Source organism: Apodemus sylvaticus, chromosome 5 (genome assembly GCF_947179515.1).
Source record: "Apodemus sylvaticus chromosome 5, mApoSyl1.1, whole genome shotgun sequence".
Taxonomy (NCBI): domain Eukaryota; kingdom Metazoa; phylum Chordata; class Mammalia; order Rodentia; family Muridae; genus Apodemus; species Apodemus sylvaticus.
Window position 1 is genome coordinate 24,651,163 of NC_067476.1, and position 27,995 is coordinate 24,679,157.

Sequence of the window (27,995 nt, forward strand, 5' to 3'; positions counted from 1 at the left end):
CATTTGGACTAAAGACCTCTGAGTTGCTGGATTAAAACATGTCTAAGAACATCTTCCTTCCAGATTCAAAGGAGTTTAAAGTATTCAAATGATACAACACACCTGGCTTTTAGCTATAGGCACTACTTCAATGAAAGAAAAAAAAATCTATAAGATCAATCAAAAAGCTATCATACAAATGTAATTTCTAATCAATGTGTAAATTAGGTGTGTGTGTGTAACCTATCCAAGTCTTATGCATAAGAGGACAGGCATGTTCACTGCACCCCACGCTGACCATGGCAGTGGCACACTGACAGTGGAATTGTGTATGTTCTGAATACAGATTTCACAGTAAAAGTAAGCAAAATGTTTTGTTTGAGGGTGGGCTGTACATGTTATAGAACATGTATATTTTATAACTAAAGTTATCAGTTTTTGTTGAATATTAAGGGGAAAAAATTATGATAACTCACTCCAGGGGAAAGTAAGTTTAACTTTTAGAGAACGCACTCATCCTTTTTCCCAGTACTAGTTTCAAACACTCAACTAATGATATATGATATATACTAAATGCAGAAATTCAGCTAAGCATTGATTTTATTAAAAATACATTGACAGTCCAATTTTCTTACAACATACTGCAATTCAATAACTCTTTTTAAAGATATATATGTTTATCCAAACTCGTACCTGACAGTTAAATCATTTCAAATAAATTTAAAGGGACTAACTAAACTGACACTTTTTTGTCATTTTTCTTTCATTGAAAGGGGGCTGGAGAGATTGCTCAGTGGTTAAGAGCACTGACTGTTCTTCCAGAGGTCCTGAGTTCAATTCCCAGCAACCACATGGAGGCTCACAACCATCTGTAATGGGATTTGATGTCCTCACATACATAAAATAAATAAATCTTTTTTAAAAAGATTAAAAAAAGAAAATAGATTTCTTTTCATACACTGTATTCCGATTACACTCTCCCCTCCTTCTACTGTTATCTACACCGTCTGTCTCTCCCTACAAGGCACTCATGAATCTAAAGGTTTATGATAATAATAATAATAATAATAATAATAGTAATAAGATAAAGCAAAAACAAACAAATGATGACTTGACAAAAAATAGAAGAAAAGGAACCAAAGAAAAACTGTAGATTTAGCTGTAGAGACATGTTCACATATATAGGAATCCCATAAAAAAACAAAGCTGGAAGCTATAATATATACAGAAAGGCCCTATATAGTTTTTAAAAAAAAAAAATGTCCTGTCAAAATGTTATGAAACAAAGAACCTCCAAAGTTGCCATTAACTTATCTTTATGTTGACTAGCTACTGCTGGGCAAGAGGCCTGTCCTGGGGAGCGGTCCACATTCCAGGGAGACTATAGGAGAAAAGTAGTTCTTCATTTGCCAGTGGTTATCAAATGGAGATAGACAGCTTCAGGGTTAGAGATTGGAGGCAGGTGTCCACTTCTCTCTGGGCTGGGACTCCATCTAGCACAGACCCTGCAGCCCTGGGCATGCTGCCACAGTTCAGAGATATTTGCATAGAAAACATCTAAGTAGCTTTTTCCAAATGCAAATATACTTTAATCACATGACAACATACTCTCAAGAATCCCAAGTAATATTTACATGAGAAAAGTGGAGGGATTATTGGAGAACAGACAACATTTTTAAGAAATGGTGCTGGGGTCAGGCAGTGGTGGTGCACGCCTTTTTTTTTTTTTAATTTATTGATATATTTATTTACATTTCAAATGATTTCCCCTTTTCTGGACCTCCACTCCCCGAAAGTCCCATCAGTCCCCTTCCCTCCCCCTATTTTCCCACCCAACCCTTCCCACTTCTCTGTTCTGATTTTGCTCTATACTGCTTCACTGAGTCTTTTCAGAACAGGGGGCCACTCCTCCGTTCTTCTTGTACCTCATTTGATGTGTGGATTATGTTTTGGGTAATCCAGTTTTCTAGGTTAATATCCACTTATTAGTGAGTGCATACCATGATTCACCTTTTGAGTCTGGGTTACCTCACTTAGTATGATGTTCTCTAGCTCCATCCATTTGCCTAAGAATTTCATGAATTCATTGTTTCTAATGGCTGAATAGTACTCCATTGTGTAGATATACCACATTTTTTGCATCCACTCTTCTGTTGAGGGATACCTGGGTTCTTTCCAGCTTCTGGCAATTATAAATAGGGCTGCTATGAACATAGTAGAGCATGTATCCTTATTACATGGTGGGGAATCCTCTGGGTATATGCCCAGGAGTGGTATAGCAGGATCTTCTGGAAGTGAGGTGCCCAGTTTTCAGAGGAACCTCCAGACTGATTTCCAGAGTGGTTGTACCAATTTGCAACCCCACCAGCAGTGGAGGAGTGTTCCTCTTTCTCCACATCCTCTCCAACACCTGCTGTCTCCTGAATTTTTAATCTTAGCCATTCTGACTGGTGTAAGGTGAAATCTCAGGGTTGTTTTGATTTGCATTTCCCTAATGACTAATGAAGTTGAGCATTTTTTTAAGGTGTTTCTCCGCCATCCGAAGTTCTTCAGGTGAGAATTCTTTGTTTAACTCTGTACCCCATTTTTAATAGGGTTGTTTGGTTTTCTGAAGTCTAACTTCTTGAGTTCTTTATATATATTGGATATTAGCCCTCTATCTGATGTAGGATTGGTGAAGATCTTTTCCCAATTTGTTGGTTGCCGATTTGTCCTTTTGATGGTGTCCTTTGCCTTACAGAAACTTTGTAATTTTATGAGGTCCCATTTGTCAATTCTTGATCTTAGAGCATACGCTATTGGTGTTCTGTTCAGAAACTTTCTCCCTATACCGATGTCCTCAAGGGTCTTCCCCAGTTTCTTTTCTATTAGCTTCAGAGTGTCTGGCTTTATGTGGAGGTCCTTTTTTTTTTTTAATTTTTTTTATTAGATATAATTTATTTACATTTCAAATGATTTCCCCTTTTCTAGCCCCCCCACTCCCCAAAAGTCCCGTAAGCCCCCTTCTCTTCCCCTGTCCTCCCTCCCACCCCTTCCCACTTCCCTGTTCTGGTTTTGCTGAATACTCTTTCACTGAGTCTTTCCAGAACCAGGGGCCTATGTGGAGGTCCTTGATCCATTTGGAGTTGAGCTTAGTACAAGGAAACAAGGATGGATCAATTCCCATTCTTCTGCATGCTGACCTCCAGTTGAACCAGCACCATTTGTTGAAAAGGCTATTTTTTTTCCATTGGATGTTTTCAGCCCCTTTGTCGAGGATCAAGTGGCCATAGGTGTGTGGCTAACACCAATACTCTTCAAACTATTCCACAAAATAGAAACAGAAGGAACCCTACCCAATTCCTTCTACAAAGCCACAATTACACTGATACCAAAACCACACAAAGATCCAACAAAGAAAGAAAACTTCAGACCAATCTCCCTTATGAACATCGATGCAAAAATACTCAATAAAATTCTTGCCAACCGAATCCAAGAACACATCAAAACGATCATCCACCATGATCAAATAGGCTTCATCCCAGGGATGCAGGGTTGGTTCAATATACGGAAATCCATCAATACAATCCACTACATAAACAAACTCAAAGAAAAAAACCACATGGTCATTTCATTGGATGCTGAAAAAGCATTTGACAAAATTCAGCATCCTTTCATGCTTAAAGTCTTGGAAAGAACAGGAATTCAAGGCCCATACCTAAACGTCGTTAAAGCAATATACAGCAAACCGGTGCACACCTTTAATCCCAGAACTTGGGAGGCAGAGGCAGATGGATTTCTGAGTTTGAGGCCAATCTGGTCTACAGAGTGAGTTCCAGGACTACATAGAGAAACCCTGTCTGAGGAAAAAAATAAAAGAAAGGAAAAAAAGAAAAAAAGAAAAAGAAAAGAGAAAAGAAAAGAAAAGAAAAGAAAAGAAAAGAAAAGAAAAGAAAAGAAAAGAAAAAGAAATGGTTCTGGGAAACTGTAGGTTCAAATGCAGAGGAATGAAATTAGATCTGCATCTATCACCCTGAACAAAAATTATATCCATGTGAAACCTCAAACACTAAAACCTAAAGGTGCTAAGAAAAAACAAAAAAAAAAAAAAAACAAAAAAAAAAAAAACAACACAAAATGGTCAGTTTCTACAGGATTTGGGTATAGGGCAGAATAGGAATCCATTTACTCAGGATTTGGGGGGGGCTTCATGAAACTAAACAGCTTCTATGTAGATAAGGAAATGATCAATTTAGTGAAGAGAAAAGCCACAGAATGGAAGAGAATTTGTTTGCTATTTATCTGTCAAAGGATTAATACACAAAATACACCCAAAAAAAAAAAAAAAAAAAACAAAACAAAAACTCAAAAAACAATGCATCAAGGAAACAAACGACCCAACTAAACTTTAGACTAGTCATCTAAACAAAGTTCTCAAGAGAAGAAATAAAAGTACTAAGAAACACCTCGAAAAGGGTTAGGAATTAGAGAAATGCAAATTAAAGCAACTTTGAGATCTTAGCCAGTCTGAACTGCTAAGATCAAGAAACAACTCACAACAAACACTGGTGTGGCCATGGAAAGGCAGAACCCTCATTCACTGTTGGTTGAAATGCGAAGTGGTGCAGCTACTCTAGAAGTCAGTATAGAAAATCCTCAAAAAATAAAAACATTCTACCACATGACCCAGCTATGTCACTCTTCAGCATATATCACAAGATCTGACAACTGTTCACAGACATCACTTTGCTAGACCAGCATAATTCCTTTCTACATTCTAAATGTAATCCTTAGGTGACAGATAAGTGTAGCTACCATCCCTCATCAAAGAAACCTCTTTAAAATAAATGGAAAGTCACAACTGGACGCAATGAAAATACATGAGGTGCCCAGACAGTGCAAGTCCTGCAAAAGAGGGACTGTAAAGATTGTAAGAGCCAGAATACTAGGAAGTCTGCTGTGAAACAGTCTCTTCTAAAACTGGCTGCATAAATAAGACCCAAACAATAACAATACCAATGAACATGCTAACATGAAAGAGGAAATTTTTTAATAGGTCAGTCCATCCCCGAGACAAAGAACTACATGGCAACAAATGACTGCTGAGAGAGGGAGAGTCAGCCTCTCCAAGGGATGAGCCCCTAATTGATTAGTCAACACAAAGCGGTCACCCCGAAACCATATACACACAAAACAACACAAACAGACTCAGCAGGTTGTGTTTATGTATTTGCACATATATAAATATATTTGGGTATATATATGTACATATATAAGTAACAATAATAATCAAAGAAAAAAGAGACTTAATTTGAGAGTGGGAAAGCTATTGGAGAGGTTGGTGGGAAGAGATCTGGGAGAGTATAAAAGGATAACAGAAAAAGGAGAGGTAATACAATTATATTTCGATTTAAAATGTATAAAAAAATAAAAACATTATAGTGCTTAAACTAACCTAGTCTAGTAAACAGCTGTCATTCCTCACTGCATTTCCCTTTAGAATTCAACCCTAAAAAGTAATAACTATGTAAGTTTCATGAATGAAAACAGTATCTTTAAAGTCAGATTACCATGGCAATTACTACATATCATTGCGGAATGATAATGTAGTTTACATTCCACAAATAAAGATCAAATTTACTTCGGCTAAACTATCCACCACTACCCAGTTTTTCGGTTTTATTTTTATGTAGCTATAAAGTTTTTGGAATCACATGGCTTAATGCCTACTTGTGCTACACTCTCAGCTAGTCACCCCAAGGATATGGCAAACTTCTCTTTCACCATCTTTTGTCTAACAGTGCATCACTGGCCCCAGCAGGCAGTTCACCCAGACAATTTCTGTAATGGATTTTGGCTGTCTCTGCACAGTAGGTGACAATCCTTGTCAAGTTTCCAGTCTGTTCATAACTGAATGATTAGAACCTGCTGCAGATGTCACATCTAAATACTTAAATGGATTTTTATCATTAGTGTCACCTACAAGACATTGTTACTAACAGCACTATCCTAGAAAACCTCTATTTTATACTGCCAAGCTCTCTTCATCAAAACTGATAAGACACTTACTTCCTAAATCAGCAGTCAGCAAGCTAGAACACAAAAGTAAAATCAGCAATGCTGCCTGTTCTCATACAGGTATAACCTAAAGTAGGTTTTATATCTTTAAATAAATAGAAAAAAATAATTTATATTCTGTGGCATGTGAAAATAACATGGAATCAGATTTCAGTCTCCATAAATAATGCCTACTAAACAATGGTCAATGTTCCTTCACTACTTCTCTACAGCTGCTTTCTTACCAAAAACAGCACACTGGATTATCAGCCACAAAATACACCAGCCCAAAATATTTACCATCTGGGTCCTTTAAAGAGCAAAGTCTACCAACTCTTAGCCTATTTTGGTGTAGAAATTGTGATGCCAAGAGTGTGGTGTATTAATAACCTCAAATGAATGGCATTAATCAATCAACTGTTTCCCTGTCTCCCTTCCCACCCATTCAATCCCTCCCTCTATTTGGACAGCTACACTCCCTTTGTTCTGCCCCTCAGCGCAGGCTTCCCTTAATCAAAGGACCTTGAGCAGGAACAAACAGCTCAGCTCCAAGTCTCCAGTACTCACCTCTTCCAAGTCTGAAGCTCTCCGGGTTCTGTCCAACTGTAATGGAGGTCTTTCCTATTTTCAGAGCTGAACAACATTTTCTGACATGCAGATTGTCACTTCCACCATGTTCTAACAGCCACTCTGACATGTGAATGTCTCTGGGCACATTTACAACCTGAATATTTAGACTTCTTCTGGCCTAGATGATTCCTCTTCATTATTTCTCTTTAAACCTTCAAACTTTTGGCCCAGGAGTTCAGCCTTCACAAATTGCCTGTTCTTCTGTTCTTCAACATAGTTCATACAAACACCAAATAAGAGTATAACGAAATCAAAATCTATACATATTGTTGTCTTTCTCACCAAATAGAGTATAACAAAATCAAAATCTATACATGTTATCTTTCTCACCAAAGAATATTCACCTTGAAACATCTCTCACTTGTTTTAGCATCTGCCTCAAAAGAATACATGTAACATTTCCTTTTTTCTCTCCACTACTGATAGTTGATCCAAGTTTCTATGCCTACTTCATCCAAATGCTATATCCATCTACCAAGGAAGCCCAAGTTATCTGTATCTCTTTGAGCATAAACTCATGTCAAAGCTCACAATAACACACAAGGTATTAGGAAAGAAGAGGTTAACTGAAATTACTATTATCTCAATTAAAGCAGTTACTTGGCTGGCACCAATCTTAAAAATATAAATCTTTGAAGACATGTTCTAAAATGACACAAAAGTCCAATAATAAGGACCCTTAAAATTACGACAAGAAACTAGTTACATTTGCCCATATTTAAAGAAATCCTGAAAAGACTAAATATTTAAGACACCATTCACTGACCTTAATTAAAATAAATAAATAAATAAATAAATAAATAAATAAATAAATAAATAAAGTTCTCACCGGGCAGTGGTGGTACACACCTTTAAAACCAGCACTTGGGAGGCAGAGACAGGTAGATTTCTGAGTTCGAGATCAGCCTGGTCTACAGAGTGAGTTCGAGGACAGCCAGGGCTAGACAGAGAAACCCTGTCTCAAGAAAAAAAAAAAAAAGGTCTCAAATTTCTTAGGGTCTAAACTCTTTTTGTTTTCTTAAAAATTGTTAGATCACTACAAAATACTTTAGGTACTAAAATTATCAATATTTGTTATACTTGAAAATAAGATACTATTTGTTAAATCATCATAAACCTACTAAGATATGTAATATTTCAACAAATTTTACATTTTGTATAAAAACTTTTCAAAATACAAAAGCTTAATAAGAAAATAATACTGTTATAGGTTTTTCAAATATCATTTTGTCTAGCTTAGAAGAAGTGGTTTCTCATTATCTGCTTCTACACTGATTCTACTGTGAAATATAGTTTTGACTAAGGTATGTGGAAAAAATGGCTTCACAAAACAGTAAGATAAATATGCTAATACTAATAACCTACTTATATAATAACAGATAATCTTTATGATACTATACCAAAACTTAACAAACCAGGAGTTTCGTAAGGGCTAGTTATAATGTAGATCCTAACACGGGCACTTTTTGTATTATTTTACTTGCTTTTTGAAAGGATCTGTCCCCTTACTTGTGACAGTTCTCATTTTAAAACTACCGGCCTACTGATACAAATCTTGTCATAATTCACTATATAGCAGCAAACACTCATTAGTATCACTGTGCTGCCAGAAGAATCTTTCAAATACTGAAGAGCTGATAAGAACATAGCAGGTAACAAAGGTTTTCTAAAATTTTAATTTTCATATAAAAATTTAGATTTTTATCTTTGGGGGACAAACATTAACAGTTTTTGCCCTTAAACTGACAGATTCTCTTCTTTATTTTCAAGAAAATGACTGACAGATGACTAAGTCTAAATCATAGTTTCTGTTCTAGTCACTCTTTAAAATAGAAGTGGTATTTCATATTTAAAAAAAAAAAAGCAATGTGGCTAGCTTTACTGATAACTCAGAAAAACAGAATGAGGGCTTTTCCCCCTTTAGACAAGCAATATATGCTGCATATAAATCAGAGGTGCCATTTATATCCTTCCAATTTCATCTCAGGAAATAGTAAAAGAAAGACTAATAAGTTAAAATTTTAAAATCTCAGTCTTACTTCTTCCTCAAGTACCTTCTGAACCAAAGATGGCTGGATATTTGATGTTCTCTGTTTTTAAATACATATGTCACATGAGACATATACAATTACTAGTATAGCATCACATTACTGGCATTTAATTTCTATTAAGATGTCCACTGATTTACACATTCTTGTTTTTAAACCACAAGACAAATGTCAGGTCAAAAAGGCAAGAAGTTTTATTACTATGATAATAGTCTTAATTTTGTGCACCCCACCTGTTAACAAGTAGATATAAAATATTCTGAGAAATACTATCTCTTTTTGTTTGTTTGCTTACTTGGTTGGTTGGTTGGTTGGTTGGTTGCTTCCCAAGACAGTTTCTCTGTGTAGCCCTAGCTGTCCTATAACTCACTTTATAGAAAAGCTGGCCTTGAAGTCCAAGATCCGCTGACCTCTCCCTCCCAAGTGCTAGATTTAAAGACATGTATCCCCACTGCCCAGCTTTAGATCTACTATTTTAAGCAAACACAAAAAGCTATAAATGATTAGGTGACATCTCCAAGTCCATAATAAATATCCCTATAAAACTGGCGGACCAAGTATCTGCATTTATAATTTTGCTTTTAATTCGAAATGCTCTAATGTATTCTGGAACTTAATAGTAATACAAATACGGCAATCAGCACTGAGTCTGTATATATAAACATTATCTCATTTAATCCTCTTAGATATCTATCTATTCATTAGCTGCTATGCCATAGATGAAGAAATCCAGATTGGAAGCAGAGGAAGTTGTTTGTTCCAGGTCACAAAAACAGCTGCTAATATACCTTAGATTCAGACATAAACAATGTATATCTAACATTAAGTCTTGATAACTTATCTTTACTATACATGAATACTTCTGGCAAGGGAAGCATATCATGGTGAAAGCAAGTTGGGGGTAATACATCTCAAGCTAGGAACCATAAATTATGAGCCCAGTGTCTCATGGTTCCCCAGTACCCTTTAATACCTTGTAATATTAGGCCCTACCTTTCTAGAGTCTCTGATAATAGCACCACTTTAGAAACCAAGCCCTTTGGGGGACATCTAAACCATAAGAACAGTATATTCTGCCCCTTTACACCACATATCAGTATATTATTTGTAAATAAACAGACTGAACCAGATCTCTATTAGAAAAGAGTTACTTTTTTAGTTACTTGATTACCTATACCTATGAGATCAAAAACTCAGGAGACATCGGGTGCTGGCAAGGATGTGGAGAAAGAGGAACTCTTCCACTGCTGGTTGGATTGAAAGCTGGTACAACCACTCTGGAAATCAGTATGGCAGTTCCTCAGAAAACCAGGCATGATACTACAAGGAGGACCCTGTTATACCACTCCTGGGCATATACCCGGAGGATTCCCCAGCATGTAATAAGGACACATGCTCCACTATGTTCATAGCAGCCTTATTTATAATGGCCAGAAGCTGGAAAGAACCCAAATATCCCTCCGCAGAGGAATGGATTCAGAAAATGTGGTATATTTACACAATGGAATACTACTCAGCAATTAAAAACAAACAATTCATGAAATCCTGAGGCAAATGAGTGGAACTGGAAAATACCATCCTGAGTAAGGTAACCTAAGCACAAAAGAACCTACATGGTATGCACTCACTGCTAAGTGGATGGACCCAAAAGCTTGGAATACCTAACACATAATTCACATATCAAATGATGCCCAAGAAGAAGAACAAAGTATGGATACTCTGGTCCTTCTTAGAAAAGGGAACAAAATACCCACAGAAGGAGATACAGGGACAAAGTGTGGAGCAGAGTCTGAAGGAAAAGAGCATCCAGAGACTACCCCACTTAGTGGTCCATCCCATATACAGTTACAAAACCCAGACACTATTATCCATGCCTACAAATACTTGCTGACCAGAGCTGGATATAGCTGTCACCTGGGAGGCTCTGCTAGTGCATGACAAATACAGAGGGGGACACTCTCAGACAGTCATTAAACTGAACACAAGTTTCCCATCAATGGGGAAGCTTGAGAAAGGACCCAAGGAGCTGAAGGGGTTTGCAGCACCATAGGAAGAACAACAATATGAGCCACCCAGTACTCCCAGAGCTCCCAGGGACAAAAGCATCAACCAGATAGTACTCATGGTGTTACACATGGCTCCAGTCACATAGGCAGCAGAGGATGGCCTTGTTGGACATCAAAGGGCGGAGAAGCCCCAGGTCCTAGAAAGGATAAATGCAGCAGTGTAGGGGAATGAATACCAGGACAGGGAAGTGAGAGGGGGTTGATTGGAGAACAAGGGGAGGGGAGATGGCTTATGGGACTTTGGGGGTTGGAGAGAGTGGGAACCAGGAAAGGGGAAATCATTTGAAATGTAAATAAAGAATATATCTAATAAAAAAAGAAAAAAAGTTACTTTTTTTAGTTACTTGATTATCTCTATCTTCTATTTAAAATAGCATATAAACTAAATAATGTATTAATTCATACTATTTAAATATGATCATAAATTAATGCATCAAAGATCATTTTTAAGTGCCACATGATATCATCTCCATTTCAAACATGAAGAAACTGAAATTCATACATGTTTAAATACCTACCTTCTTCCCAAGACCTACTGCTTATATTGTACAAAGATCAAAATCAGTCTCAATTGACTCCTAAGCCCAAAATCTTTGCTTATACATGCAGATCTATTAAAGAAAGCCTCAATGACTCACCAATTGCTCACAGAGTTGATACAGCACTTGCTGATACCACACTCTGCCCAAACCAATCAAGATATGACTCAACTTGCATCTTAAAAATCAACAAATGAAAAAGTACATATTGATAATAGGTATGTTCTCATGTGCTTCAAGTAAAAGAGATCAGCTATAGGCAATATTAAAGAATGAAGTAAATTGACTTATATGTCAGCACACATTTATGTGAGTTGTTTTCATTTTTAAAAAAAGACAATGATGCTTAGAAGGTAATGTGATCACAGCTTACAGAGGCCATCTACAAATTACACAATAGCTTTCAAAGCCAAAAGTACTGAAAACCTAAGTCATCTGCAACAGAAATCATTTTCCTAAACCCCAACCAATCAGAAAAATTTCCATTTCAAGTTAGAATCTGAAAAGGTCAGGAATCATGCCCTGAGGTTTGTTTCTATTTTAAGCATTTACACTACAAAATAGCTGTTAAAGAGTTAGATTAAAGGTTTATCCAGTTCAATCTACTTGTTAAAACCCCGTCTTTTAAAAAATATAAGTATCTGTGGATTAGAGAGGAATGTGGTTTAATTTCAATGAAATCATATTCTCAGAGTCCACACATGTTTGTGAGGAAGCTAACAAAATGAAAGGTTCTGGGATATCACTAAAAGAGAAGGCAGAATAGGCCAGAGATAATTTTTAAAAAGTAAAAATAAAAAACCTACAGCTCAACACTACTTCCTCTTCCTCCCATCAATGATTCCTACTGTCACCAAAAGAAATCACAATGCAATAATATAAAAGTGAATGACAAACATAAAGGGGGTGAAGATTGAGATCATATCTTTTAACATGCATCATTTAAGTAAGAGTTCCCCCACTCATCTGAATCAATTTTACATACTTCGTTTCATTCAGATAATTGAAGTTTTCCTTTAGAGTTGTAAAATGTTTACCTCAACATAATTAGTAAATTGTCCACTTAAAGACACCACTACAAAAACTGCTATCTTCCCTTTCTACACATACACATGTACTCAACTACCATTAAATGTATGAGATTTGGGCTTTTGTGGAAAATTTAACTCAAATGTCCTCTTTAAAAAATTAGTACAAGAAAGCCTCTAAGAAAAGTTATGGTCATTACCTTTTTAATACAGAGTGTTTGCATTACTTGTTAAAGACATGGCAATTTGAGAGTTCAATATATGACTGCTGTTCTAAAACCAAATTAAAGGTTTAGACTACTAAAGAGTTTGATGACTTTCCTCAATACAATAACTAGAATTGTATGGAGAACAAAATCAAAGAGGTCTCTCTTTTTATAGGCAGTAATTTAAGGGCCTTGTAATGAGAATTTAGTCTTTAGTATATAATTACTAATGAACAAAAATGGGGTCATTAAATTCACTTCTTTATAGTGCCATAAAATTTCTATGTGTAAGAAATATAAAATAATATATACATATTCATCAAACTGAAAATACACTGAAATGTGCAGTGCCTTACAATTCAACATCATGAAATTTTTGTACCTTAAGTAAATGTCTCTAAGATGACTGAAATCATTTTTCATATGGATGTTTATAATATGTAAAATACAAAACCTCCAAGTACTAATACTGGCAATAGAATCTTTAAACTTCTTAAATGTATTATCGTAGAAATATAAACAGTGTCTCCCAACACTAATATAGAACTTACTATTAGAATGGATGTGCATCTAACCAGTATTAATAACTTGCTATGAGATATCCAGTCTCACTCTTAAGATATACACAGTCTACAAAACAGGAAATGACCATGTTACAGAAATGTATAATGAACACCTTATCAAAAGAAAGCCTTATCAAAATGGAAAGACCACAGGGCAGAAAGTCAAATACTTGAAAATAGCCACCAGCAGGGCAGTGGTGGCACACCCTTTAATCCCAGCACTTGGGAGGCAGAGGCAGGCGGATTTCTGAGTTCGAGGCCAGCCTGGTCTACGAGTGAGTGCCAGGACATCCAGGGCTATACAGAGAAATCCTGTCTCGGGAAAAAAAGAAAAGAAAAAAGAAAAAGAAAAAAAAAAGAAAATAGTCACCATTCAAAATGGACAAAATAATTCAAACCTACCTAGAAGCTAGTCAGGAAACGGTTCTAAGTCAAGACTGGATAAATCCTGGATGTCCTAGAGTTTCTGATAATATGAAAAGCTGAACCTCAAAAATGTTACAAATGGTAACAGCCCAAGAATCAATATTTTAGTATCTCAAGGGCAGAGCAATGAGTCTGAATCTAGAAGATGACAGCACACACAGCATACTGATTCTGCCAAGACCTCTACTAGCTGCAGATAAAAACAGGCCTCAGTTTCCTATATAGAGAAGGGAGGACCTGACCAATCTGTTCCTGCTGCTTAAGCAAAGAGAATGTTCTAGCTCTACAGGGGTTCTGAAAAGGAAGGGAGAGAGGAAGGGGTAGGGAAGAAGGGAGGGAGGAAGGTTGGTGGGTCATCAGTCACAAAAGTCTTGGTTATTTTTTTAGACAAATATTCAAAAAATTTAACATTTATTCAAATAGCTTAAATGTCACAAGGAGGGAAAACATGTATTCCTACAAACTCTTATCTCATTCTATATCCTAAACTCTTCCTTAATTTTACTGAAATATCTGAGCATTTCTTATGTACTTTTGAGGTGTTTATATCATATTGTAAAGCTCCTAATGAGAAATGTGTTTAAAAATAAACTCTCAGATGCACACAGAGACCATGCCAAGGGTATATATGGCGTAATACCATTCTTGTGTGAAGAATGGATGATCAAGGTAAAACTCTGACTTCCACCAAAAGAGATCCTAGGGGGCGAGGAAGTGGGGAGTATATTCACCCAGACCTGAAAGTGGATACTCCAGGAAGACTGGGGCACACAACATGGATAGACACAAGATGACAGTGTCATAGAAGTACCATCCACTTCTCCTATAAACTTGCTTTGATAACAGTCTCAATAGGGAAAAAAATGAATGTAGTTCAAAGACAGGATCACTATAAGGGTTATGATCTAGAACTTCACATCTTCAAACAGTGATCATTCTGTACAACTGGCCTGGCTATGTATTTATTTGCTAGGCCCAATTCTACTAGCTTTTCAATGAAAAAAAGTAACTGTACTTTGCAAAAGAAACTAAGAAATGTTTCCTATTTTGTTTTCTTTCATACACAAACATGTTATTTTGATCTACTAAAAAAAAAACATAAGTATAAGCATAAAAGAAAGAGAAAACTCAGTGTATTTTAGAGTTACCATCAACATAAATCACACTACAATATTAAAAAATCATTCTAGGATAGCTTGACAAAGTAATCCAAACTCTCAAATCATATTATTTATGCATTCTACGGGCTGAAGAATACATCCATATAAAGTGAAACCAAAACTTCAAAATATGGCCTATGGTAACAATTAGAGGTTGCTGAATTCATGGTTATCAAACTTTGCTCCAGAAGAAATTTCACATTACTCTAGTATGGAGGTATTCTGTCACTAAATTTATATAACTGTACACTGAAATTTTTCAGTTAACGTTAAAGAACAAAATTAATGCTTTTTTCCACAATTTTTCTAAAATATTATATACCTTGGTATTCTCTTTTTCAGTACTGGCTCAACACAAGAAAAAAATTAGTAATTTTGTATTTCCAGGCACTCATCTACCAAAAGACCAAAGCATTTACAGGGAATCTATCTACTGCACTTGACACTAGCCATACAGATTAAAAACGTATGGCCATCTTTCCAAAAACACCTACCAAGAAAAGACATAGAAACAACAAATACTTAGCAAGTCTATACCACTGTGCCATGGGAGATATAAGAATCCCAGCCCACCCAAACATGGACCTCAGGGGTTCCTGCATTTTAGGATTTTTTTTTTATTGGTTCTCTCCTCCAACCAAATATCTTAGATACTATAACTCTAAAACTGTTGGTATACCAATCTTCCGGGACACACAGACTACCTGATTCAAGAATATGAATGACAGGGACAGAACTGATCATCAGCTACAAATGTGAAACCTCTGACCTACAATTTGTCCTGTCTACAAGATGTTCTGAGGTAATAGTGACACAAACTGTGGAAGTAGCCAACCAATGACTAGTCCAGCTTGAGATTCATGCGAAGAAAAGGGCTACCACTCACCCAACCTGGAGGGTCAGGGCCCACCCAGTGGCTGGATAGCACAGAGACCTCTGACAGAACCAAACACAAGTGGCAAAATAAAATAAAATAAGCAAGGAACTGATTCCTAATGATATTCTGCTATACTCATAGATTGGTGCCTAGCCCAGCAACCCACAGCCAAACAAAAACTGCTGAAGGGGAGGAAGGAATATAGGAGCCATAGGGGTCAAGGGAACCACAAGAAAACCCACAGAATCAACTAACCTGGGCTCTCAGGGGCTCACAAAGACTAAGCCACCAACCATGGCCTGCCCTAGGCCCTCTGCATGTATGTTACAGTTGTGCAGCTTCTTGTGAGACCCCTAACAGTGGGAGCAAGGCTTTCTCTAAGTCTTTTGCCTGCTTCTGAGACCGTTTTCCTCCTACTAAGCTGCCTTGTCCGGCCTTAATATGAGCTGAGGTTCCTAGTATTACTGCAATTCTGCATGCTTCGTTTGGTTGATAGCCATGAGAGGCATGCATTTCTGAAGAGCAATGGAGTAGTCTGGGAGAAGGGGCTGGAAGGAGAGGAGGGATGAGAAACTGTGGTAGGGATGTAATCATATATGAGAGAAGAATACATTTTTAATTTTTTAAAAAATGTGTATTCCTTTTACAGAAGACCCAAGTTCAGTTCCCAGAATCTACAGAACTCCAGCTCCAGGGCATCTGTCATTTCCGGCTTCCATAGATACCTGTACTCACATGTAGACACACACAATTTTTCTTAATTAAAATAAACATGTTTTTTAAAAGAATATGACTAAAAAAATCCTGGCATGGTAGAAAGTGGAGGGCATGAGGATAAGGAGTCCAAGGCTAGCCTCAAATATATAGTGAATTCTGACCCTAAGCTATACAAGAACCTGTTTGAAAAAAAAAACAAAACCTGATAATCAGTAAATTCAAAATTTTAAACTAAAATAGAAAGATGCTTTAACTTACAGATGTAAGAATAGTTGGCTAACTACAAATAATTATATCATTTATATCTCATGTATCAAAATTAAAAATTATTCTTACTTGATCTGAAAAGGAGGCTAAAAAAGAAAGTCAGTGATGACTTGGCAGTTTTTAAGATACCATAATCAAGAGGGAAAGAACTCCAGCTCAGGAAAGCATTTTATTTTGCTCAATGGGATGTGAAGTTGGTCAAATCAAGATCAAGTTTGAAACAAGAAGGGTCCATCTATCAAATACTTAATAAAGGCAAGGAGTTCTGTTAGTTCCTTCTAAATCTCTTGAACATGTAAAATAGTGAAGCTGGATTACACTGCTGAGGTCCCTCACCAACAGAAAATCCTATTAGTCTATGATTTATAAGGTAAAAATGCCAACATGATTTCAGAACAAAAGTAAAGAAAGACACTATGGTGCTATATAAAGTGTATTAGTAGGTAAACCTACTAATGGTTTAAGTTTGTCAGCGTATCCTGATTCAAAATGTGTTTCCCAACCATCAATATTAAACTGTTTCACTAAATAAAGAACAAGGCCCAAAGGACAACAGTGTATAATTCTTCTCAATTGAAGCTGAGAAGAATCTATTCCACATCAAAACCTGGAATGCTCGAATTAAAATTCAGTATCTCACTTAGTATGTGGGTTCCAACGTGAAACTCCTGTCACTGCTAAAGCTTAGGGTAAAACAGGTTAGTAAGACACAATAAAATGGCTCTGTTGAGTTATACTGTTCCCCCCAGCCTCCAGCCCACACCACCCCCGCAGTTCCTTTACCTAACCACTACAGTCAGCTTTAAAGTCAACTTCAGGGTTACTAAGTCATGCAAGCAGAGCACAGAATGATCCTAAGGATCTGGAATGATCACCTTCAACTCATTTTCCATTTCCAAACTGTGACACAGGTGGGAGGGAAAATGTAAGCCCTTTTCTTTGATATTCCCAGCTAACTAATTTAAGAATTATCTCAAAGCTTATCCAAAGATGGGTTGGTAGCTCTACGACTATAAAAGTTGCACCGGCCCCGCGAAGTGGGAGTAGGGGTGCTGCGGACGCTGCCTGCCGCGAGATCGAGGTTTTTAAACTGATGTATTAATGCAACTTTGCTGTAGTTCAGTTAGTTGTAAAGACTTATTAACTCCAAGAACCTTTCCTCGCTTAAGAAAGCCCTATGACTCGCGGGATCCTGCGGAAACGTCAGGCCTAAGCCGAATCCTCTAACCAGGGGGAGCGAGGTGTTGGGTCTCGCTGCCCGAGGTGGGGACACCCGGATCCCGAGCAGGAAAGCGCAGGCCAGGGCCTCGCTGCTCGGGAGCCACCGCAGGATGTCCCAGGGTCGGCCTGGACTCCGCCGGTCCCAAGTTCCGCGCTAGGGGAAGCGTCGCCGGGGGCCACCACACGGCCGGGCAGAACAGGAGGCCGCGCGTGCGCCCGGGAAGCGCGTCCCCGGCTCCGCCCTCCTCCCCCTCCGCTCCTCGCGGCCGCCGCCCCACTGGGAACTCCGCGCCGCGCGGCCCCGCGAGGCGGGCGCCGGGAGGGAGGGGCCGTGCTCCCCGCCTCCCGCGGCCAGCGCAGCTCCCAGCCAAGGCGACTCACCTCCTCCTCCTCCTCCTCCTCCTCCTCCTCCTCCACGGCTCCCTCCAGGCCACCGACAGCCCAGCTGGCGACGCGCTGACGCCGAGCCCCTCCCCCGCGGCCGCCACCGAGGCCGCAGCCCCTCCCCGCTGCTGCGGCAGCTGCCTTGGAGCGCGTCGGGCGGCGGCCCCGCCCTCGCCCCGCCCCGCCCCGCCCACAAGCGTGAGGCTCCACCTTCGGGGGGGGGGGCCGGCTCCAAGGGCAATCCCTGACTCAGAGAGCGCTCGGTGCGGGCGAACTCTCCACAGTGGCGCGGCTCCTCACACCTGCTCTCCACCCACGGGTCCCTCGTAAGCTTTCCAGTCAAGCCAGCGCCCCCGCCGCCCCTTCGGCTTTTCCGTACCCTCTCACACCTCGGGTCACTGCCTCCGCTCGCACCGCGGCCTTCTCTTCCTACCGAGAGGTCTGTGGGCTGACTCACCAGGTCGCGCGTTCTTAGGCAGGTGGCTAGCCGGCACCACTTGTCCCTTTCCCTGTTCTTCCGGGCGCGCCTTAGCCCCAGGGACCCCGCCAGGCAAGTGCACACCCTCCTGCAGATATTGGTCAGCACGCCCCGCTTTCCCTCCCTCCGACTTCTTGCGGGACCTCTGCTAGCCGGTGCTGGCCGTTCCTCTACTTAAGTTATATGCAGCCTTTTGGTTGATACTATACATAGTTCATATGCATCTTAAGACTATTTAATAATAATATATCCGCAGTCCCCCGCGGTTCCGATCACCAAAGCAGTTACAAAGCAATTAAAAGTCAAAGAATCCAGGAAACTCTATAAAGGAGTTCTATAAAAAGAGGAATCTGTATCCTTTACATTTCTGTGAGTCTGAATTAGTGATTTCTTATTTGGGATCACGTTGTGGATTCAATGATTCATGCAAAAACAAAACGTGCAATGGTAGGTCTATGCTTTTCTCTGGTAACTTCATTTTTTAAAGCTACAACTTGGAACAGACTGTAGTGCAGAAATGGATTAAGCATACCAAAATAACAGAGACTGATTAGGCCTTTGGAGTTACAACCACAAGTTGCTTGAAAGTTATGTGAGAAAACATTGTTATCTTTAAATTGAACAGTGAAAACCATCTTCTGTTCTAAACAAAGCCCACACTCTGTGTGGACCTCCAAAGCTTAAAACCACTGTTGACTTGAACAACAGTATCCCAGAGCTTTTAAGAAGCCTAATAAACCATCTGTCCATCTACTTTTACACAAATTGGGAAACACAAAAAAAAGTGAATGCAGAAAGCTGAACATGAGAATTCCAAATGGCAAATGGATGTAGTAAATCCTGTTTCACCGAATAAAATATTGGGAAAAAACCCAAAGCCTATTAATTTTAATATTCATCAATCTGGAAAAAGAGCCATAATTTTATAAATGAGTTGTCTACTCCTTAAGATCATCTTTTATTTATTTATTTATTTATTTATTTATTTATTTATTTATTTATTTATTTATTTTGCTGATTAAGATCTGAGGCCCAGAGAAGACAAGTTGCCTTACCAATATGCCTAGCTTTCCTAGGACCTGTCTCACATACTTGTCAACATAAGATTTAGAGCGACAAGCATCAAGTCACTTAACGTCAAAATTCTTTGACACTGAAGCTCTGTCTCAGTATACATGATCTGTGTGTGTGAGCTTAGGTAATGCTGTCAGAGCCATTTCTCCCTAGTATGTTCAAGGATTCCTGTTATGCAACTCGCATCTCTCAGTCAGGGATCATCTGCATGATCTCAGTCACTTCTGGCCCCAGCTCTGGAACCTTGATCCAACCAAACACATTCATCCTCAGAGGTGCCAAAGGCTGTGCCTGATTAAAAGAGTTATGAAATCTCTATTGTCAAGAAAATTACAACATTATTGGTGAGGTAAAATATGAGGCATGAAATGATAATTCAACACTAATAATCAAGGACTCAACAGTAATTTCCAAATCTTAAATGGGGAAATGATACACATGAATTAAGAAAAGACTTCTTAAAGACCACGACATCAAAAAGACTCGTCATCTAGAGTGATGTATAGGACAGAAAGTAAAATAAATATTTTGACTAAAGCACTGTGAAGAAAACAAGCACACCAAGAATGAGGGAAAGTTAGATCAGGAAAGTAAAACAGAAACAAGAGCAAGCCAGGTTGAAAGGAAAGATAGAACCATTGGGAGAGGACCTAGGTTTCATCCTGAGACATAGGCTAGTAGGAAACCATTGTGGGTAGACTGGTCAGGAGAGAAAGGGGGTGGGGAGTGAGGTGAAACGATCAGAAAGCCGTAATCTTGTTAGGAATATTGGACATCGATGCCACCTAGAAAGACTTGGGTTTGATGAGCATACATAGAAAGCAACAAAAGGCGAGAAGTCCAAGGTGATGTGGAGATTGTGGCAAGAGTCGGTAAGAGCAATGTAGGCCCAGATCCTTAACAACACTCATAGGAACAGCCTACAAACTGCTGGATAAGGAACGAAGATATCTTCCCAAGGAAGATCCTCCACGTCATACCCTCATTCCACAAACCTAGTTTGAAACTCAAATGGAAGACAAAGAGCCCTTAACCTGGGCCCTGCCCACCGACTTTATCCTGCCATTTTTATGGTCAACTTATTTTTATTCTTATTTTATCTAAATTAATTTAAATGTCCTCTATGGTGAGTTATATGTTACAATAGAAAATAAGTAAAAAATAAGTGGTTGCTTATATATATATATATATATATAGTTTTATATATATATAATGTTTCTAGGCAAGAAGAATATAAAAATGTCTCTACCTTTCAGTAGCTTGTAATCTTCTTGTCAATGCCCCAAACATAATACAAAATATAATCCATGGAGAGGGAGATGAAGTAATATGGAAATATTGTGAGGGCTATAGCTGAATACATTGGGAATGATATGATCTATAGAGTCATCATTCAACAAATTTTAGTGAACTTTGCACAGTTTTTAAGTACTAAAGACAAAGCAATAAAACAAGTTCTTACTGAAACCCAAAAGGAGTCACATTTCATGTATTCAAGACTATATGAGAAGCCAAAGACATCTAGAATAGGAAACTGGGAAAAGCATGAAGAATTAAGGGAGATAGTAAAGCCTTGTGAATAGAAGGGCTTTTGAGGTCAGGTTAAAGTAAGGACATTGGAAGATTAGTCCCTCTGGCATTGGGAATTTGAAGGAGAGATGGGGACCTGGGAAAGCAAATGCAAGCCTGCGTGATAATACAGACGGGAGATAAGAAGTAGACAAGGTTGCTGGCAAGGTTAGCAAAGAAAATGAAAATGTTAAGACTAAATAGTGGGTAGGTGGTGTTAGTTGCAGAAGATCTATAGCATCACATGCAGCAGAAAGGTCGAAGAGATAGGCATTAAGCAAAGGCCAATCTGGTTAACAACAATGATGTCATGTGTTACGTCAAAGAGGAATGTCTCTAAAAAGTCAGAAGTGATATGGAGGCAATGAATGCTGGCTAAAATAACCAGCACAAACCAACATCTACAAAGTACACATGTGTTCTAATTACTTTTAGGGGTACTATTGGATTATGGGTCCATGTAAGTTTTCCTATCTGTATCTAATTTTTGTCTCTATATTAAAAGAAGAATAAATATCTCCAAAATGTATTTGATTTACTTGTATGGACCAAGACTACATCACATAAATGACTCCCAGAGCATTTACTCTTCTCTTGGAATATAGCAATAACCTAGCAGCTTCATTACCTGTCATGCCTCAACCAGGTAGGCAGTGAGTATGACCTTAGCTGCATCATTTCAGTAGTGAAAAAGAGAAATCTCACACAGGGGAAAAGAGCTAGAAGGCAAGCCTTTCTTCCAAGAAGCAACAAAAGCATCCTGTGAAGTGTGTAGAGACTGCTACCATGACTTCAAGTGGTCCTTTTGCCATCTGGAAGAAGACAGCTCAGCCAAACCAGATGCTCTTTTGTTTAGCACACTGCAAGACAATTAAGGAGTATTTTTCCTCCCTGGAAATAGATTAGAAAATTTGGCAGAGAAAAGCAGAGGGAGAAACCTGAAGCCATCAATTTGAAGTGATATAGCCTTGAGCTTCCAAGGATAAGCCAGCCAGACTTTGGCCACGGTTGTGGCCATACATGTACGTGCATGCCTTCTCCTGATTGTATTGTGTTAGTGAGTAGAGTATATTAATTTGTTAGGTGTTATTGAAAGACGGAATGCTATTAGCACTCTTTCTTAGTTGGAATATACTTCATTTGGGGGTCTGTTGGGAGCACCTAATCTCTTGGGGTGATTTGGAAAGCTGCATTAAATTCATTGAAGGAAAAAATGTGAAAATTATTCTAAAAATAATCATGAAATTTACTACATTTAGTTTGCTAGCGTAAAAGCTCTTCAAGTTACTTCAAGTGACTACAGAGTCCTAGCATTAAACAATTACCATATTGCTGAAATTAATATCATATTTAGCCTTAGAAATCTTCTTGTTATTTGATGCTGAGAAAAACCAAAAATACCAGTAGCCTAGGTAGTATAAAATATATTCTTTGTGGGTGAAATGTCTTTAATTGGGATAGAGCTATTCCATGCTACAATGCAAGAGCACACAGTTTATCATTGTTACCTTCCGGACTAGAGTTAGAAGCATTTCCTACTGTGCTTCATCCTGTACCTTTTATCAAGGATGAATTTCGGGGTTTTTTTTTTCTTAAAAACAAAGCAAGCTTACATAATCTCACCTCATGACTAGACTTTCAGTAATTATGTGTTGCTTGGAACCAGTGTCAGCCAACCAAGTTCAAATGGGGGGAAAATGTTTGATCTGCTGTGATGTGATTTAGAAGACTGTGTACATAGAAGGTACAGCTATGCACATACAGGGAACATATTGATCTAATTTGACTACCAGTGATTTAATTAATGTTTTTCAAGCACTTTGAACATGAAAAGCACTATCTGAAAGCTGAGAGCTATTACTCATAATCATTATTCCTAGAATTAACGTACAAATGTGATAGTTTTATGGTATGTTTGAGAGACCGGCTCTATTTTAATAAACTCTTTGGGCCATGCTTTAAGAAACTCTCATTAAAACTTCAAGACTCTAGTTTCTGAAAGTCAGCACTCAAGCTGGTTGAATATCATCCATCAGTATATTCTGAAGTACACAGGCTAAATAAACAACAGTGACAGCTTGGGGAAGTGTACGCACCTGTTTATTCAGAAAATGTTAACAAGGGCAAGCCTAAAATAAGAACAAACACCAAAACCTGATTTTCAAGTTGTTGTGCATGCATACAACCTAAAATTATCCAGATTATCATCTAGTTTTTTTTTTCTAATTTTTCTCTCTCTAAGGGATAACTAACTACTAATGAGCATGAAACCTTAGTAATAATCTAAAAGGAAGGAAAAAACAGAAACATTTTAAGGCTTTAACAAACATAATATTTTAATTATCAATTTTCCAAATCTAGCATAAGAACAATAGGCCAAATAGGAAAAAATTTTGAGCTCAAAAATACATTGGTGAGAAAAAAAAACTTTTTCTAACAGCAGTTTTAGCAGCATTCTATCTATGCCCTCAAAGAAATGACAAGATATTTTGTTCAACTTTCCAGTATCATAGGACAGAATGTTCTTACTTATAGATAAGAAAAGAAGGCTAAAAAGATGCTGACTTATACCAAAATGTATATATGGAAACCCACTGCTTCGTAAGACAACTTAAAATAAGGAATTTGAACGCAGGTGCCACACAGGGCTGCATAGTGTGTTTTCCCCAGAAGACATGCATTAGTAAAAGAAAATCTCAGCACTAAGCAATAAATATCTTCCTGTGAGTTATTGTCTAGGGAGGCACCAGAAGCCCCCCCCAAACAACATAGCCTTGCTATTGGTTACCCACCATAATTAGTTGCTGAATATACAACAAAATTTGGTTACAGGGCATAGAGGAATCAAGTTGCAATGGACTTGAGAACTTCAGCTCTTCTGCTTTGTGTTCATGGTGCTAGAAGGTACTGTACAGGCTACAAAAAGAAAAAGGTATTACCCACCAGAGAACCTCAAAGGCTACAAAGCCAACATGCCAGGAAAACTGTATCCACTGGTATAATAGTGGCATGAAGGTAATGGGTATAATGAACAGCTTTCTGATTAAATCTGAGGCCTGCTTCACAAGACATAACTCATGCCTGATACTATAAACTTCCTCATAAGCCCTAGGCAGGAACCTACTACTGTTGTTTCACAAAAAAGATATGTTATCAAATTCCCTTTTTAAAATTTCTGTTTGTTTACATAGATTAATGGTGCTTTCAGTCTTGACCACAGAAACTTCTTTCTATAGTAATCACAGTTAAATACAGAGGCTCATAACTGACCGAAACACTAAGAATAAGTAACTGTTCAGTCTTAATGGAACATCTATATCAGCCTTCCTAAGGCTTGGGGAGTATCCCGTAAGAGGATGTGGGAAGAAGGGAGAAGCTGGTAAATGAGGAAGAGTGCTGGAAGGTACTTCTGAACGTGACATGGCTGTTGTGCTCACAAACTTACTGTAACAGTTGTTACCAACACAAGGCCTGGACAAGATCTACTCATTCCATCAGGCAGCACTAATTGACTATCACTGGTCATACACACATAAAAAGGAGAAGACATGAGGGTATGAGAGTGACATATTAGGGACATTAGGAGGAATGATATGAGGAGAAAGAGTTGAGCTGGATATTATCAGCATGTGCTGTACACATACATGTGTCTTAGGGTTTTACTGCTGTGAACAGACACCATGACCAAGGCAACTCTGATGAGGACAACATTAAATAGGGCTGGCTTACAGGTTCAGAGGTTCAGTCCATTATCATCAAGGCGGGGAGCATGGCATAGACAGGCATGATGCAGGAGGAGCTGAGAGTTCTACATCTTTTTTTTTAATTTTAATTAGGTATATTATTTATTTACATTTCAAATGTTGTCCCCTTTCTTGGTTCCCCCCTCTCCTGAAAATCCCATAAGCCATCTTTCCTTCCCCAATCAACCCTCCCCCACTTTCTGTCCTGGTATTCCTCTACACAACTGCATCAAGTCTTTCCATCTTTTCAGAAGGAAAACAAGAAAAGACCAGCTTCCAGGCAGTTAGAAATGAGGGTCTTAAGGCCCACGCCCATGGTAACACACCTACTCCAACAAGGCTACACCTCCAAATAGTGCCACTCTCTGGGCAAAGCCTATCCAAACCTCAAGTATCAAATTGTCAAATAGTAAATAAATGATATCCTATAATAAACGCTGATTTTTCTTTGTGACAACCAGCCAGATAGCCTCAGAAATCTCTGACTTTTTAAAGCTTAGCTTCTTATCACGTATATTCCAGTCACTTATCACATATATTCCAGCAAACAGAACTTTTGCTTATACCTCAATGTAGACTTTTCCTCTATAAGTATTATGCAACGTGCAAATTATACATACAGTGCCCATTCCAAAAAGAAAAAAAACAAACCCTGATTTATTTACTTAATACTTTTAAATCAGTCTTTGAGAGTTTCATACCTGAATACAATGAATTTCAACTATACTCATCCCCACTCCCTTCCTCTAAATCCTCCTGGGTCCTCTTACTTCTCTTCCAACTCCATATCATCTTTTTTTATAACCTACTAAGTCCAATTAATGCTACCTATATAGAGATGGTGTGGAGCTATACACTGGAACTTGCTCAAACTAACAGGGATTATGCCCTAAAGAAAACTGACTCCCCCATAGCCATTAACTGCCAGAGATCCTCAGTCAGGGCTGCCGATTCCTTTGCCCTTTCTGGCTCTGTGCTGGAATGGTGACTGGCTTGATCTTGTGCAGATCTTACTAAGGCAGCACTACTCCTGTGAGTTCATAACCATGGCAATCCTGTCATGTGCAGAAGACACTGTTTTGCTTCCGTTCTCTCCAATCTCTGACTCTCACAATTTTTCTGCTCCCTTTTCCATGTCATTCTCACCACATATCTTATTGGTAGGCAGCAGCCGAGACAGGGAAAATAGTGTTAGTCAACCGTAACACAGCTTTCTTGTGTTTTTGTTTTTGTTTTTTCAGCCTTCTCAGGTGGGTAGGTTGAGGTCACATAACTCGTACTTAGAAATGGCTTCAAAAGAATTGAACTGTTGGTCCTAGGTTTGTAAGAGCACTTTGTTTTACCAGGCTTTTCCAGATCTAGAAAGTTCTCTAGTTAGAGAAACTCAATTCTCTAAGGAAGTAATTCTGGATCTCTAGGAGGTATCCCAGAGAGCAACTAGACCCTCAAGAGACTTCTTATGAATGAGAATTAAATCTTTAAATGTTTAAGAGCTGAGCTCACTGGAAGCATTAGCTACGTAGCATTATACACTCCACAAAGAGCCCAGAGCCATGCAGGAGGAATGACAAATGGCTTTAGGACTTGAAGAATGCAGCCCATGGGTTACCACAGCCACTTGGGTGGGCCTTGGTATGGCATGGCCCCAGGACTACATGTCCTGAGGACTTTATGCTCTTGTGGAGTCCTGCTCTGCCTGCTGTTCTCACATCCCTCTTAATCTAAGAAAACTTTAGGGGGGTTTCATGTATCTCACTGGACAGTATCTCTGGCATTCACGGTACTAATGCTTGATCTCTTTCAGGTATTGCTGCCGGAGCATTCTATCACCACTCTAGAGAAGACCTTAGGATTGACAACAATGACTACCACCCTCAGAAAACATTTGAAAAAATAAGGTTGTTAGTGAAGCTAGGTTGAGATGTTTTTACTCTTGGCTCTGATCTAGAAAATCTTAAGAAACAATTTGGAGTTCAAAAAGGTACATTCTTATTAGTTAAGCTAGGGACCCTTTATTGTCAGGAAACAAGAACAAGGGCAACACTGGCTGATGTGACTCTCACTGAGGCTGGACTGGTGATTGATTTCTTCTATCTATCTTTGCCCCCTTCGTGATATGCCTTCTTAAAAATTGCTGATAAGTAGATACGCATTTTGAGAATTTAAGGTAGATATGACTGATTTTTATATAAAGGTTTAGATTTATGATTCTTTTAAGATACAAGATTACTTTTAAAGATAAATAATAATTACTTCTTTCTTTGTAACTGCAAATTGCTGCCTGCCAGTAAGAGAAACTGGCTGAGAAAACTACCTTCCTTACCTGCTTACACTTTGTTATATATAACAAGTTGCTTGGTTATGAATGTATGTGGGTTTTTTTTAAGAATAATTTGTTTTCTTTGCTCTACTACATAATGTTATATCTTGTAAAGGTATTGAAAAACACATTGTTTTTTCATAATCATTCACTAGAAGAAAACCAAAATGTATTCACAATATAACTGCATACTGCTTGAGGGATTTTGTTGGGATATATAAGCCATGGAAGAAGGAATGAAAAGAGGTATGGCATGGCAGGGTATGATATGGTGTGGTGTGGCTGGAACATTGTCTCCCGACCACCAACTATGTGCGTATATATAAAGTTTGTGCAAATGGAGATTGGAACATTGTTCCTTCCATCTACCGGTTGTGTGTATTTATATATGTAGAATACCTAAAGCCTGCTTGTATGTATGAATAGGTATATGTTTGTTTGTAGGTCTGTATACATGTATGTATGTGTATATATGTATGTGTACAAGTATATTTGTGTGTGAAGATTTTGTACTCTGTCTTCTGTTTCATCCGAGTGTCTGCTTTTGTGTATACATGTGAGTTTTCTCTCTCTTTATCTTTCTCAGCCCCCCCCCCAAAGAAGTTTTAAAAGAGTTCATCCATAGTTCTTCCAATGGCCACAGAGAGTGCCAGCCCCAGTAAGC

General features: G+C 38.4%; 1 protein-coding gene across 1 annotated transcript in view; it reads right to left on the bottom strand.

Annotated features, from left to right (window-relative positions):
• Gtdc1 (glycosyltransferase like domain containing 1) overlaps nt 1-18,623 on the bottom strand; it is a 390,109-nt gene extending 371,486 nt beyond the window's left edge. Inside the window, exon 1 of the mRNA XM_052182443.1 lies at nt 18,605-18,623. The gene's annotated coding sequence lies outside the window, so the exon portion shown is untranslated. The remainder of the gene's footprint in view (nt 1-18,604) is intronic.
• Between the last annotated feature and the right edge of the window lie 9,372 nt (nt 18,624-27,995).